General features: G+C 43.1%; 1 protein-coding gene across 1 annotated transcript in view; it reads left to right on the top strand.

The window, feature by feature from the left end:
- The first annotated feature begins 329 nt into the window (after nucleotides 1–329).
- LOC129163945 (E3 SUMO-protein ligase ZBED1) overlaps nucleotides 330–15,151 on the top strand; it is a 35,795-nt gene continuing 20,973 nt past the window's right edge. The window contains exon 1 of the mRNA XM_070543502.1: nucleotides 330–461. The gene's annotated coding sequence lies outside the window, so the exon portion shown is untranslated. The remainder of the gene's footprint in view (nucleotides 462–15,151) is intronic.

Here is a 15,151-nt window from a genome sequence, read left to right as displayed (position 1 = left end):
TTGCAAATAAAGTTTAAAACTTGTGCAGTTAACTGGATGTATTCCTCTGCTTGTAAAACTCATTCGATCTTACAGAAAAAAAGTAAATTAAAAAGTATTTATGAGAACAAACTGATAAACTGGCTTGGCCAGTTCTTCTCAATGGTCACATGACGGACTCACGGAAGTTTTCCTGTTTTTAAGTGAAAAGGTAACATCATGGGTAATACACCGAAAAAGTATATATATTACATTTCAGAATAAAATGCAACGCGCCGCGGTAGAAAACTAGTTGATTTATTTTGAAAGGTCTTGTCGGAAACACAATCTCTCCGTCCTGTTAGCTTGGTGCCGAATGAGTTGCTTCTGTGGCGCGTGAGAGAATGTATTGCGCTGTTTGGCGTAGCTGTCGTACTTAATATCCAGTCTGGGTTGAGGATAAAAACGAGCACATTTCACTGAGTCGGACACTCGTCAAAAAGGTGAGAAAATTACACTAAAAACTTTTATCTCACGCTGAACTCTACTCGAACCGCTGACATTAAAAAACCGAGCCCACTACTCAGCAGCAGCGGTTTCGTTCCAGCATTTCACAGGAGTTCCATCCGTGTCGCTGACCGTTACTTTGACCTGTATGAACCTCACTGGGAAATGAATTACACTTCATTTGTATGTTTTCGGAAAAACTTTAGCAGCTGTTCGCCCAGTTCCGCTTTTCTTACCTCCTTAAATGAATTATGAAGAGGAAACAATACTCTTATTGAGTAAAATGTGACTTGGGTTGTTTTTCTCCCAGGCTGCCTTGTTGAGCTTGTGACTGGACTGTTTATCCCCTGTGGTATTAACTATTTCCAATCTGACTTTGTGGATGCTTTCACAACTACATTACGATGTTTTGCATTTTAGGTTAGAAGGTAAATACTTGGCATGTTAAGAGTTTAAAACCACTCATGCCAAAAGATCAGCTTATATCTGCTGAACAAGACCCACTCAAGATTTAATTAGGCGTGATTAATGGTTGAACATCCTTTCAGGTGTAAGATCTTAAGATCTGTGGAAACTGTCAAGTGTTATCCTGTTTATTTTGAGTGAGTCTCTTTATAAATAAAATCCACTCAGTGGTGTTCTGGTGTTCAAGAGCAGAAGTTGCTTTTAAATCAAGCTGTGACGCTTGAAGGAAATTTAGGTTTTACATAACAGGGCTTCTCATTTCAGGATCAAGAGAGCAAGTCAACCAAGCAGAATTAACTTGGTGTAAAGTTGGTGAGAACATTATTTTAGTGTGATTTCCTGCAGCAACAGTGTTTATTGCTCTTGTTGAGGATCACTTGCAGTGCTTAAAGGCCTGCAGATGAGATTGTTAGAGAACTTGAGCAGGACATGGGGCTTACTGTAGGGTCGTGCACCTCCTATTGCATCTAAAAGGAGAAACAAAAATGGCCCAACAAATCTGCTTATAGTAGAGTTGCAAAATTCTTTGTTTTGTCCTGCTGTAAACTTTTGAGAAGCAAGAGTACTTATGAGCTCACACAAACCCCCATGATTTTGTGCTCCAGGATGTAGTCTATTAAGTGGATAATCATCTCTCCACCCTTTGATATCAGAGTTTTATGTCGGCTACATTTATGCTACTGCTTGCTGAATTGTGTAAACACTAAAGTTTACGTTGTGCATGTGGAGGTTCTTTTCTTTTAGGCTATCTGCTGAAAAGTTCTACATCCGTCTCATAAACTCACATGATTACTTCCTTCTGAATCATTCCTCCATGATGCATGAAGCAAAATCTCACAGAACAATTTTAGCAGACTGATAGATAGTACAGATAAGTGGGTTTGAATCACAAAGTCTTTTGCACAAGGAGTGCAAAACCCGAGTCTGTAAATAAAACGTCATAAGGTAATATGTTTCAGCTTTACTTAACGTTTCATACTAGATGGAAATGCCAATTGTTGTACAGGCATTCAAAAGGAGATGAACTTGTTATGCAGGAACACATTCTGACAAGTTCCCAGAAGTTTTTTTTTCTACTCCTGGAATTGGTATCATTAATTGAACTTGTTTTGTTGACTTGTTTGTGGTTATATTGGGGAAATCATGTCAAGAAACAGATTGTCTTCAACAAGTTCTGTCCTCACAAAGAAAATAATTAGTGGATATTTTTGGAGCATTATGTTAACTTTAAGGCATTTTAAAGGATGAACATGGTTCAAACCAGCTCTTCCTTTAGGTGATTGTATTCAAACATTAACTTTTAGTAATTTTTATGAAGAATATTACAAAAATAACCAGATCAAAACTGTGTTTGTTTTATTCTGATGAATCTGTTATATGTATGGTTATCTAAATGAAATTTTCAGGTTAAAAACATATTTTACCTTAATGACATACCCTGAACAGACCGCAACAAGTGTGTTAAGGCAAGCAGAAGATACTGTTCCGATACATTGCTATGCTGGCAGGACTGAGTCACTATTCAGTTCTTTTTGAAAGTGGGCTGAAAGGAGCAATCTGTTCTGTGGTGGGTTTATGAGTCACAGCCATTGTGCATGTGGAGGTTCTTTTCTTTTAGGACAGCATCTTAATAGAAATCTCAATTGAGCTGGTAGATGGTGGGAATGCTAGTTACAGACTAACGGACACGATGAGCAAGCATTGTATGCTACTCTAAACCAAAGTCAGTGGAGATTATGAGCATCATATCATTAAAGCCGGATATTGAATTAGTGCAACCACAAGACCTTTTACAATCTGCTTTATTTCTACCACAGTTTCATACTTGCACATCCTGTACCTGTTTGTTTTTTAAAATGTGAAGCATTACTTGAGTAAAGACAGTAATGTTGTGAAATACCCTTACACATGATGCAGGCACATCTATCAGCTCTGATAAACTACCAGTCTTGCTCTGGTGAATATTTCCTAACACCATTTCTTTGGCAGTTTGCCTTTAGTAGGGTTGTCACGGTGTGAAAATTTAACCTCACGTTATTGTGACCAAAATATCACGGTTTTCGGTATTATCGCGGTATTTTTTTAAACGCGTTACATTTTCAGACAACTAAATAAACCCTGTATATCAGGAAAATATTGTCCTCAGTTTGTGTCTATATTATGACCATCGACAAATAAATACTGGACAATTCATTTCCATAGGCTCCAATAACACGTTTTTGAGGCCAAATGGGAGGTGGCCACCACCGCCATTTTGACTGTGTCACAGGTTCCGTCAAGCCCAGACAATTCCACAAAAGGGAAGAGATGTGGAGCTGAGGGTGGGGCTGTAAGGCTGGGATCAACTGACGACACCCGGTCGAACTAGCTACAAGCTAACCTGAAGCTAACCCAAAGCTAATGCGGAGGTGGGAGCTAAGCTAACGGAGGTAGCAACCTAGCTACAACCGGAGTTAACTGTGCACAACACCAGAGCTTCTGAGTCACAGATACACCGGGCTGACCGCTGGGTAGAACCGGGTGGAACACAGAGGTCTCCGAGACCTCCACAGACAAGCGCCGCTGTGATCGGAGATGCGCAGAGCTGCTGCTGGGGAGAACCGGGTGGAAAGGTTTCCATCTCAGAGCTCCACAAGCCGGCAGCCCGCACAGCAGACAGAAGCCGCGATCAGACAGAAATGCGCCGAGCTACCGGGAGGGGAGAACGGGTGGAAAACATCGGTTTCCATCCAGAGCTTCACAAGCCGGCAGCCCGCACAGCAGACAGAAGCCGCGATCAGACAGAGATGCGCCGGGCTGCGGGGAGGCGAGAACTGGTGGAAAACATCGGTCTCCCGAGAACTCCACAAGCCAATAGTCGGATCCCAGCTCTACCAACATGTTATATTTCAACCCATTTTCTAAAGTGCAGCATTATGTTAAATGCACTGGGTTTTACCCTATTACATTTATATTTCATGGTTAATCGGACGGTGGAAGGAATACTTTGAGGAGCTCCTCAATCCCACCAATGCGCATTCCGAGGAGGAACCAGAGCTGGGAGGCCTGGGGATGGACTGTCCGATCTCGGGGGCAGAAGTTGCTGAGGTAGTCAAACAACTACACAGCGGCGGAGCCCCGGGGGCGGATGAGGTTCGTCCTGGGTATCTCAAGGCTATGGATGTTGTAGGGCTGTCATGGTTGACACGTCTCTACAACATTGCGTGGTCATCGGGGGCAGTTCCTAGGGAGTGGCAGACCGGGGTGGTGGTCCCCATCTTTAAGAAGGGTGACCTGAGGGTGTGTTCCAACTATAGGGGGATCACACTCCTCAGCCTCCCTGGAAAGGTCTACGCCAAGGTACTGGAGAGGAGGGTCCGATCGATAGTTGAATCTCAGATAGAGGAGGAGCAATGTGGTTTTCGTCCTGGCCGTGGAACTGTGGACCAGCTCTATACCCTTGCAAGGGTGATGGAGGGGGCATGGGAGTTTGCCCAACCAATCCACATGTGTTTTGTGGATTTGGAGAAGGCTTATGACCGTGTCCCCAGGGGCACCCTGTGGGGGACGCTCCAGGAGTATGGGGTGGGTGGCTTTCTGTTAAGGGCCATTCAGTCCCTTTACCAGAGGAGCGTGAGTTTGGTCCGCATAGCCGGTAGTAAGTCGGACCTGTTCCCAGTGAGGGTTGGACTCCGCCAGGGCTGCCCTTTGTCACCGGTTCTGTTCATCACTTTTATGGACAGAATTTCTAGACGCAGCCGTGGTGTGGAGTGTGTCGAGTTTGGTGGCAGGAGAATCTCGTCTCTGCTTTTTGCGGATGATGTGGTCCTCCTAGCTTCATCCAGCTCTGACCTTCAGCTCTTGCTGGGTAGGTTCGCGGCCGAATGTGAAGCGGCTGGGATGAGGATCAGCACCTCCAAATCTGAGACCATGGTTCTCGACCGGAAAAGGGTGGCTTGCTACCTCCGGGTCGGGGGAGAGGTCCTACCTCAAGTGGAGGAGTTTAAGTATCTCGGGGTCTTGTTCACGAGTGAGGGTAGGAGGGATCGGGAGATCGACAGGCGGATTGGTTCGGCGTCTGCAGTGATGCGGACGCTGAGCCGATCTGTCGTGGGGAAGAGGGAGCTGAGCCAGAAAGCCAGGCTCTCGATTTACCGGTCGATCTACGTCCCAATCCTCACCTATGGTCATGAGCTTTGGGTAATGACCGAAAGAACGAGATCGCGGATACAAGCGGCCGAAATGAGTTTCCTCCGTAGGGTGGCCGGGCTCAGCCTTAGAGATAGGGTGAGGAGCTCGGACATTCGGGAGGGACTCGGAGTAGAACCGCTGCTCCTCCGGATCGAAAGGAGCCAGTTGAGGTGGTTTGGGCATCTGGTCAGGATGCCTCCTGGACGCCTCCCCGGGGAGGTGTTTCGGGCATGTCCTGCCGGCAGAAGGCCCCCGGGTCGACCCAGGACACGTTGGAGAGGTTACATCTCCAATCTGGTCCGGGAACGCCTTGGGGTCCTGCCGGAGGAGCTGGTGGACAAGGCCGGGGAGAGGACGGCCTGGAGCTCCCTAGTTGGGATGCTGCCCCCGCGACCCGGACCCGGATAAGCGGAGGAAGACGAGACGAGATGGTTAAACAGTACATGTTAAAATCTAAGCTCAGCTCGGCAGTGACCTAAAATACATAAATATAAATTTTACTTAGCCGAAAAAAATGAAATGGAGACTCGTTGGACGCTCTATTAATGCAATTAATACCACAGCAAGCCATTTTGTCCAACAATTGCACAAAAAATATCCAAAAAAGAATACACAAACACAGAGACTGAAAATCCTGGAACAGTTTCCAGGCCAGACCGAGGCTCTACTGAGGCCTTTCCACGGAGCTAGCTCTGCGGTCACGTGGGTCTGAGGCGGCGGCCACGTGGGTCAGATGCTCATTAATTATACAGAATTTTAGGCTTTTAATACACTTAAACAGAGGAGTGGGAAAAAAATTCACCCCCCTCAGAGTTGTCATGAGTGTAAACTAGGGATGCACCGATGGATCGGTATTTGATCCCAATCGGCCGATAGCGCCCCTATCGGTTTTGATCGGAGTTTTCAAAATAAATCAAAGCAGACCGATCAGGTAGGGTTATCACGGTAACCGGTGTAGCAGTAAAACCCGGTAAAAAAGTTGACAATAATAATAACCGTCTTGTTTAAAAAAAAAAAAACTATATTATCTCGGTGGGTTTACCGTGGCTGCGGTGTAGGCACGGTGACCCTTACCAGCCACCGTATCATCTGCTGAAGTTGCCGGTGGCACATGTGCATTTTGTTGTTTACAACCAAAACTTTCTTGAAGCTAAAGCTGAAATAATGGCCAAAGGAGGAGACTGCAGTGCTCAGCAGGACATTTTTTATCCCTCAAAGAAGTCAAAGTGGGATGTACGGGCATCTTTTGGATATTTGAAGAATGCAGAGGGACAGTTGATAGAAGACGGCTATCCTGTTTGCCGTGCAGGAAAAGTGTCTGTGAAAGGCAGCAATGCTTCAAATCTCATGACACATCTGCGTGACCATCACCCAAAACTCTACAGTCAACGCAAGGCAAGCTAACGTTAGCGTTTTAGCTAAAATGCGTGATCCGAGGATTTGGGTTGAGGGAGAATGCAACGAGTCGCTATATAAAGCAGCCGCAGCGCTGCTACCTGCATATAAACCGTGTCACGGACACCCCCATGTTGAAATGACGCTATGCATTACGGGGCTCCCAGGGGCAGATAAGAGTTGGTCTCTCTCCGAGAATAATTATGAATTTAACAATGATTACTGCCTGATGACATTTTCCCACATCTGCAAAGCTCAATGGAAAGACACAAACCGAGGACAATATTTTCCTGATATAGGGTTTATTACTCAAGTAAGGGTAAAAAAGTATCTGATTAGAAGGCTACTTGAGTACTGAGTATCATCTGATCTAATATTTTTAAAATGATGACATCAAACAGACATAAAATAAGAAGTTTTGGGCAAATATTGGTATTTTAAAGACTAAAGGGGAAAAATGTAAACAAACAACATAATTACAAAATAACACATGTTAGGCAAAATTTAGACACAAACTGAGGACTATATTTCCTGACATACAGGGTTTATTTAATTGTGTGAAAATGTAGCACATAAAAAAAAAATACAGCGATAATACCGAAAACCATGGTAATTTTGGTCGCAATAACCGTGAGGTTAAATTTTCACACTGTGACAACCTTAATACAGACCATTTTAGATTAGGTTACATTTCCTTTATTCCCAGATTATGTAGTTTGTAGGGCTGCAGCTAACGATTATTTTCATAATCGATTAATCTGTCGATTATTTTTTCGATTAATCGATTAATCGGTTTGTTATTGTTTAGCTATTTAACCTATACAAGTGATGAATACATTTCAGTTAAGAAAAAGAAAAACATAAGAGAATTGCACAGTTGACTGCAATCTATTTTATTGCACATGAACACAGTCAGCGGTGTAAAATGAGCTAAACAGTGCAAAATATCAGTCCAGAATAATTTTTTGGCATCAAAATATAAGAGGTAAATTCCATAAAAAATAATGTAGAATCTAGAATAGAGTTTGTAAGTGGTATGCATTGCTGGGAGGCGAGTGTCTTGTTCCCCATGTAGTTGTCCATCGTTGTTTTTTTTTCTGCATAAGAAACACAAATAGACTGAAATAAGTACACATATAAAGTAAAGCAGCACACACACTACAACACTAAATCAATATTACATTATTTGAATTAATTAACAATATACAATGATCATTTATTTTGACAAAAATGTGTTGTGAGGCGTTTTACAGCGTTAGACAGTAAAACAGCCTTTTAATAGTAAAAAAAAAAGACTTTCTGAATTTCTCCTGTATTTAAAAATTGAAAGCGTACAATGTCGCGTTATATTCACCTGAACACAGCTCGTCTGTATATTTTTCTCCGTGGAGTTGTCCTTTTTTGAATGAGGAACATAGTTATGGGTTCGTGCCGTTTTTCTCTTAACGAGAACATTCTTATAAACAGACGTGCTAAATTTGGCAAGCGCATGATACACAACACGGAGGAGATTCACGATTGCATTTAGTCAATCAGAAGTAGAACACCATAGACTGACGCGGCAAAAAAACATGTTTAACATCCACTATAACGAACTCAGCTCCCAAATTTGATCTGCGTTAGCTTGTTTATTTTCTGTTACTTACCGGATTTACCGGACTTTCCTCTGCTGCATCAGCCCCCACATGTTTTCGTCTCAAATGTTCACTTAGGGACATCATGCTTCCGTGCCATGCTAGATGGTTTTTGCATATTTTGCAGGTCACCCGTCTTTTCATGGCATCTAGAGTGAAGTGCTCCCATACTCGTGAGGTTTTTGTCTGGGGTTTCTCTTCAGTTTTGTCGCTTCTATTTTTCTTCCGTATTTCTTCTTGTTCCGCCATCTCTCACAGCAAGATGAGCATCAGTAACGTGATACGTCATGAAAACCAAGGGCACTTATTGGCTCGTTTCTTCTTCTACGGCTCCACTGGTAGATCAGTGGCTCATTACTGCCACACACTGGCGGCAAATTTAACAGATTGTAACCAATGTCAGATTGTGGTAAAAAATAGACTTTATGCGGTAAAATATGATTATTAAACAACTAATCGATGACTAAAAAAGTTGTTAACTATTTTAATAATCGATTATAATCGATTAAATCGATTAGTTGTTTCAGCTCTAGTAGTTTGTAGCACTCATAATGTTGTAGAAAATTTCTGGCCAATCCACGTGATCGGTATCAGTGATCAGCATTCTTTGATATCGGTATCGTGATCGGCAGCAAAAAACCTGATCGGTGCATCCCTAGTGTAAACTAGATAATTTAAACCAAAAACATATTTTGGAACCAGGCTGTAAACATGTTTATTTCTGCTGTGAAATTGGTAATTTTAACATGGGAGTCAATGAGGATTTGCTCGCTTCTGACACCAGCCCCCAGCGGATGAGGGTGGAACTGCAATTTTTGTACTTCCGGGTTGGCCTCAATTTTTGAGCCGCATTGTGGTGGCTTGGGAATGACACGTCTCACCTTTATGTTAATATTGTTTTATTTGATGCGCTCCACTTTGAACAGCATTTGACAAGTCTCTAAATAAAGTAAAAGTTTCCAGTGCAGATTGGAGACAACCCATAGAAGCAATGATTTGATCTCATTTCAGAGAAAAAATAGAACATGTTAGATGCACCTAATAAATAAAATTACTAACAAACTCAGGAATCTTTCTTTGCTTCATTGTTCTGGTGCTGAGAATATCACTCATGCGGATCAAAGGAGATCCACAGATGAATGCACCTCTTATTTATTATTTGGAGACTACATTTACTGCAGCTGGCAGAGGCAGAGATTTTTTCTATTGATACACGGCATTTACAGAATCATTTTAAATTTTAATAGGAGAAGACTGCAGGAGGGAGCGGTAAAATACAGGGGGTCCCCAGCAAAAACAAGAAACTTTACGAGTCTGATGAAACCCGCTGGTTTTCCATCAGGCAGTCACGGGGCAGCTCCAACGACCCAGTGGCTGTGCTGGGTCAATGTTATCGAGCTCAGTCCGGCTCGGCCGTGAACGAGCCGAGGCGACGTTGTGCTCTGCTTAAGAAGAGGTGTTATTTTCCCGCTTCAGAAGAAGCATCCAATGTGTTTTTACGCTTTCTCCGAGACATATCACGTCGCTAAGTTGTTAGCGCCGCGCGCTAACACGTCAATAGTGGATCGTATCCTGCTGGAGGTTTTAAGGGTTCAGATGAAACACCCGACCTCTCACTCTGCTCACACATCAATCTTAAGTTGTCGCTGTTGCGCTCACGCCGTAATACAGTATTAGATGCGGTTAAAGTCAGACATTAAAAAATAAATACATTTTACATGAATAAGTGACGCTTAGCCTGGTGGGGGGAGGAGAACCTGGCCTAATAAGCACTGGAGGAAACCGTGTCAAGATCGTCAACACTCATTTATCTTAATGCTGCTGAAACATGTAAACCAAAAAGCATTATATCCACTGCTACCTTTCTAATTTTAAACTCAGTAACTTATGCTGTAACTTCACCTTGCCCTGCCTGCTCCTTGCTGCCCGCTAGGGATGCACCGATGGATCGGCATTTGATCGTAATCGGCCGATAGCGTCCCTATCGGTTTTGATCGGAGTTTTCAAAATAGATCAAAGCAGACCAATCAGGTTTTTAAAAAACTATATTATCTTGGTGGGTTTACCGTGGCTGCGGTGTAGGCGCGGTGACCCTTACCAGCCACCGTATCATCTGCTGAAGTGGCCGGACCGGCGGCACATGCACGCTTTGCTGTTTACAACCAAAACTTTCTTGAAGCTAAAGCTGAAAAAATGGCCAAAGGAGGAGACGGCAGCACTCAGGAGGACATTTTTCATCCCTCAAAGAAGACAAAGTCGGAATTACGGGCATATTTTAGATATTTGAAGAATGCCGAGGGAGTTTATAGAAGACGGACGGCTATCCTGTTTGCAGCACGTGCAGAAAAAGAGTCTGTGAAAGGCAGCAACGCTTCAAATCTCATGACACATCTGCGTGACCATCACCCACAACTCTACAGTCAATGCAAGGCAAGCTAACGTTAGCGTTTTAGCTAAAATGCGTGATCTGAGGATTTGGGTTGAGGGAGAATGCAACGAGTCGTTATATAAAGCAGCCGCAGCGCCGCTACCTGCATACAAACCGTGTCGCGGACACCCCCATGTTGAAATGACGCTATGCATTACGGGGCTCCCAGGGGCAGATAAGAGTTGGTCTCTCTCTGAGAATTATGAATTTAACAATGATTACTGCCTGATTACATTTTCCCACATCTGCAAAGCTCACTGGAAGGACACAAACCGAGGACATTATTTTCCTGATATAGGGTTTATTACTCAAGTAAGGGTAAAAAAGTATCTGATTAGAAGGCTACTTGAGTACTGAGTGTCATCTGATCTAATATTTTTAAAATGATAACATCAAACAGACATAAATTAAGAAGTTATGGGCAAATATTGGTATTTTAAAGACTAAAGGGGAAAAATGTAAACAAATAAACAACATAATTACAAAATAACATATTTTAGGCAAAATTTAGACACAAACTGAGGACAATATTGACATGGTCTGGGGAAGGAGTTTAACCCAGGACATGCAGAATCAACACACTCACAGGTAATAAAGATCAAAAAAAGGTATTTATTATTAAACGGGAACAAAAAGCGCACTGGAGCTTCCAGTGGATGGAGTAAAGCCCGTACTCAGCGTCTGAGGAGGGGAGAGCAAAATAAGGTGAGTCCTGAGAAGTAAGTCTTAACTGAGGAGGTGCAGAGATAAGACTTACTGGGCAAAGGAGATGAGGAGAAATAGGGAGGGGCAGGTCGAGAGTTGGGTGAGTCGAGGTGTGTAAATCCAGGAGAGGGAGCGTGTGGGAAGCAGAGGAGTGGGGCGACTGGAGAGATGGAGAACACTGGGAAGCCGCGTCCAGACAGTTATGTGGCAAAGCTGAGTTTCCTGATGAGTCACTGAATCCTGAGAAGTCTCTACTCCAGAGATGTTCCAAAAATCCTGAAGAAGGCGTAAGCACAAAAAATCCACAGAGAATAATAAGCCAAAACACAAGAGGTACAAAGTCACTGCAACACTAGACGGCTGGAATCTACTGAGTAGTAGTAATCATCCCGCGTCGAGGTGTGTTCTCCAACTCCTTACGAAGCCAGTGCCATTGATTGCTAACCAGAAGCAGCTGGGCGCCTCCCTCTCCTGAAAAACAACTCAAAGATGGAATGTGCGACGGGAGTACTCACCCCGACTCATGACAAATATTTCCTGACATACAGGGTTTATTTAATTGTGTGAAAATGTAGCATGTTTAAAAAAAATACCGCGATAATACCGAAAACCGTGGTAATTTTGGTCACAATAACCGTGAGATTAAATTTTCACACCGTGACAACCTTAATACAGACCATTTTAGATTAGGTTGCATTTCCTTTATTCCCAGATTATGTAGTTTGTAGCACTCATTATAATGTTGTAGAAAATTTCTGGCCAATCCACGTGATCGGTATCGGTGATCAGCATTCTTTGATATCTGTATCGGTGATCAGCAACAAAAAACCTGATCGGTGCATCCCTACTGCCCTCCGGCTGTGATCACAAGCAACAACATAGTAGTTCCCGCTGCTTCTTCGGGAAACAGTGCAAAAAACAAAAACAAAAAATAATTTGGGATCTTGTAGGCGTGGCGGTGGGACTTCAGCCGTGGCGGGCCGCCACGGCTACGTGCATGTAAGGGAAACCCTGGAAGTTGCTATGTGTATTGTTTATTTGAAAACTATTTACAGAGCAGCCTCAGAATTAAGATTAAATAGTGTTGATCACAATAGTAAAGGAACTATTACAGAACAAGTTTTTCAGTAAAATCAGAACATTATTATTTAAGTGCATGAATTAATGCATCTGAACTCATGCAGTAGGAACTAGGAAATATGAAATACTAGAACCATTTTATTTTAATTTGATTAAACTGATTTTTTCCTAACGTTGTTGGCATTTTCCCCACACAGTTAAAAAAACAATGTTGATTGAGGTGTGTGTGAGAGAGAGAGGGAGAGAGAGTTAAAATAATAAAAAAAAAACCCACCGGAGCAGAGGCAGTGACACAAGCTGTTTTCAGCTCTGTCTTGTCAAATGCACCACGTACGTTATGAAAAAAGTAATTTTAAATATTCAAGCGAAAAAGAGACAAGCTGAAGAAAACCTAGGGAGCACAGAAGAAACGTCAGCAACAGTGAAGCAAGCACAGAGAGATCCGTTACTGTGTGTGTGTGTGTGTGTGTGTGTGTGTGTGTGTGTGTGTGTGTGTGTGTGGGCCGGACGGACTGAGCTCCCAATCTTCTTTAAAAAAAGGTGACCTTTTTGAGCAAAGCTTCTAAAAATGCTTTTTAAAAACAATCTTAACCTCAGATGTAACAAAGGAGAGTTATAAGCGAGTCTTGCCTGAAGCTCAGTGCGGAGAGTATAGTTTTCGGGTAGAGAGGTTGTGTTATTGAGTCAGGGTGTGTGTGTGTGTTCACTAGTTAAGCATTGCGTACATTTTTCTTAAAAAATAGTAAACTATTCTGTTTGTGGAGGCTGTACAAACTCCAGCGGGTCACTGGACATCAAGTCCACAGGTTTCCAAATAAGAGAATGAACGACAACTTCGGCATCCTCCGTTCCTGGAGTGTTTTGTGCAGCTGAAAACACGGTCGTTTGTGGTGCGCACTTCAGACCGAAGAATTACAATCCCAGTGATGTTATGGGAGTTCAACATGCCCCCTATCCTCCAGACGCACATGGCAGAGTTTGAAAAATACTTGTGGGCTCCTAGAGCCCAGATCAGCTTCGAAACCAGGTCAGGCAGGTCCTCGCTGAGATCCAGAAGAGGACAGGGAGCTTTTAAAAATTCTTAGCGGGCCAGGGAAAATGGTTTCTGGGTCTGTCCCAGGTCTGAACCACCTGCCCTGAACAGGATGACGGCGTCTTTCCCTCTCTCTGAAGTGCTAAGCTATGAAACAGCTGAAAAATGTTCATTATAGTTTATTATGGTCAAGAATCAATATTATATTAACTGACCAATACTAATTTTAAGTGTCTGATACATGACAGTAATCCATACAACATTGTGATGTTAGCACACAAGTTTAGGGCATTTGAAGCGACGGTGGAACAGGAGTTAAGTGCTCACCCCGTAATCGGAAGGTTGCTGGTTCGAGCCCCGCTCAGTCTGTCGCTGTCGTTGTGTCCTTGGGCAAGACACTTAACCCACGTTGCCTTCTGGTGGTGGTCGGAGGGACTGGTGGCGCCAGTGCTCGGCAGCCTCGCCTCTGTCAGTGCGCCCCAGGGCAGCTGTGGCTACGTTGTAGCTCATCCCCACCGGTGTGTGAATGTGTGTGTGAATGGGTGAATGACTGATTGTGTTGTAAAGCGCCTTGGGGGGTTTCAAGAACTCTAGAAGGCGCTATATCAAATACAGGCCATTTACCATTTTTACCATTTAAGCTAGCTAGCTAGCATTGCTCAGTCACTGAGACACCTGCTCGCTCCACAGAACCCGCTGACACCACAGCTAAATCCCTCTCCTTTAGCCATCGTATCTCCCTCTGGCTTGCTTGTCTCTGCTGTCTGGGGCATGCAGCAGGTTCATACCTGTATGGTTGTGATCCACCATTAAGTATCATTATAAACATTTAAAATTTCCTCTGTGTCAGAGTCGGCTTTAAAAATCCATATTTTTCTCTGGATCAGGCTAACAGCACTCCCTCTGGCTGTGTCACTTCTGGTTTGGCAGAAAAACATATTTCTAGGGATGTGCCGATATAAACTTTTTAGGCCGATACCGATATCTGATATTAATATCACTGTTATGGCCGATAACTGATATTTGCCAATACCGATTTATTCTTCTGAAATCAGCAAATTTGTATAGAAATAATGCAAGCTGAATTTTTGAATGTATTGCTTTATTTCTATAAAGTGGAATTTGCAATGTATTACACGCACGCACGCACACACGCACGCATGCACACACACACAGTTATGCTTGTGAGATGATTACCATCACTGTCACAGAACTAAACAACTACACATCATCACCCATCTTACCCTCTGAAACAGATACGCAAACGGAAACAAGATGGAAAAAATATCTGTTGTTAATATCGGCCCAGTTTTACTTATCGGACCGATACAGATATGTTCAAAAATGACTAACATCGGCCGATACTGATATTGATACCGATATATCGTACATCCCTACATATTTCTCACAAAAACAACTCCCAAAGCCTAAATAATTTATGTACGTGTAAATTTGTATTTAGAATAGTGTTGTCAAAAAAATCGATACCTAGATATAAATCGATACTAAAAGTGGTATCTACAGTAAATTAGATATACCATCCCTGTGGTATCGATATTATGGACTACTATACACAGCCTTCTTCAAGTACACCGACACGCACGACAGCCAGATGCCGTAAAGCAGCCTCCGCCTCCCAGACAAACAGAAGAAGAAGACGCCACATGGCTACATTACAATTTCCCACGCGAGTTGTCTCCGATCCAAGTTTTGTCTGCCAAATAAATATAAACAAAAACATAAACAGCGAATATGGGAGGCGCTTCACAGCCCAAC

Source organism: Nothobranchius furzeri, chromosome 13 (genome assembly GCF_043380555.1).
Source record: "Nothobranchius furzeri strain GRZ-AD chromosome 13, NfurGRZ-RIMD1, whole genome shotgun sequence".
Taxonomy (NCBI): Eukaryota; Metazoa; Chordata; class Actinopteri; order Cyprinodontiformes; family Nothobranchiidae; genus Nothobranchius; species Nothobranchius furzeri.
This window is presented reverse-complemented; position numbering and strand designations above follow the sequence as displayed.